Genomic DNA, 1203 nt, shown 5'->3' with positions numbered 1-1203 from the left:
CCTTAAAAGTCTATCGATAACGTCGCCTACTGTAGTTGTATACATCATGAATCTTTCTTTCTCTCCAGCAAGAAGTAAACGGAATATACAAAGTTTAAGAATTATTTTTATTGTTAAAATGATTTTTTTTTTAAAAAAATTATAGTGGAGAGTATCCAAATCCATTTGAAAAATGGTGCCTTTCTGTATATATTTTGAATATGTAAATGATATAAAATTGGGGTTTTTGAGTCAGAAACTTCAACCTGCTTATCCAAAGAATAACGAAACCCTATGCAAAAAAAATCAAAAAAATCAAAAAAAAAAAAAAAACGGGGGGAATATACAAAGTTTAAGAATTATTTTTATTGTTAAAATGATTTTTTTTTTAAAAAAATTATAGTGGAGAGTATCCAAATCCATTTGAAAAATGGTGCCTTTCTGTATATATTTTGAATATGTAAATGATATAAAATTGGGGTTTTTGAGTCAGAAACTTCAACCTGCTTATCCAAAGAATAACGAAACCCTATGCAAAAAAAATCAAAAAAATCAAAAAAAAAAAAAAAACGTGGGGAGATGCTTTACCTCGTGTGGTTGATGGAGAGAGGTTGCCGAAATCCGTTCTATTTAGGGTTCTTATGTGAATGAGAAGATATGAGTCTTTTAGCTGTAATCCACTGTGTGTGTATCTGAGGAAATATATATTTCCATAAATAACGTTTCATACCTTAAAATAAAAGGTAGAAATTAACACGATATATACAGGCTGTAGGCAACTCTCACATGCTTCTGTTGAGATTCTTAGGATCTGGACGGATTCTGGCTCCACCAATTCTTTTCACACAAAAAATGGTAGGAAGGCGAAAAGTTTAGAAAAGAAAGAGGACAGAAGTAGTAAAAAACTAAAAGAAAATTCAGACGGTGAACTTAGCAATAAAAAAGATACATGTGCTATTATATAATGAAAATACTAATACAGATGCCGTTCTTGGGCCAGTAACATTGAATTATAGAGGTCCATATACATAACTGCACGCGGCAACGTCTCCCTACTCATGGGCATGGGCCGGGCCGGTTCAGGCCCGTGAACCAGCCTGTCAGGTTCAAAATCAGTCCGAGTCTGACTTGGGTCCGTGCGGATTCAGATTGGGTTGCGCCCATGGGGGTCAGAATGTGTTGAGCTTGCCTCTTTGACCTCGGGGCTGAGATCGGAACCTACTC

The 1203-nt window shown here is 35.1% G+C and overlaps 1 protein-coding gene across 1 annotated transcript in view; it reads right to left on the bottom strand.

The window, feature by feature from the left end:
* LOC109849109 (protein NRT1/ PTR FAMILY 8.1-like) overlaps positions 1–629 on the bottom strand; it is a 5631-nt gene extending 5002 nt beyond the window's left edge. Inside the window, exon 1 of the mRNA XM_020418906.1 lies at positions 568–629. The gene's annotated coding sequence lies outside the window, so the exon portion shown is untranslated. The remainder of the gene's footprint in view (positions 1–567) is intronic.

Source organism: Asparagus officinalis, chromosome 7 (genome assembly GCF_001876935.1).
Source record: "Asparagus officinalis chromosome 7, Aspof.V1, whole genome shotgun sequence".
Lineage (NCBI taxonomy): Eukaryota > Viridiplantae > Streptophyta > Magnoliopsida > Asparagales > Asparagaceae > Asparagus > Asparagus officinalis.
The sequence above is the reverse complement of the archived record's forward strand: the minus strand, read 5'-3'. Positions and strand labels throughout refer to the sequence as shown.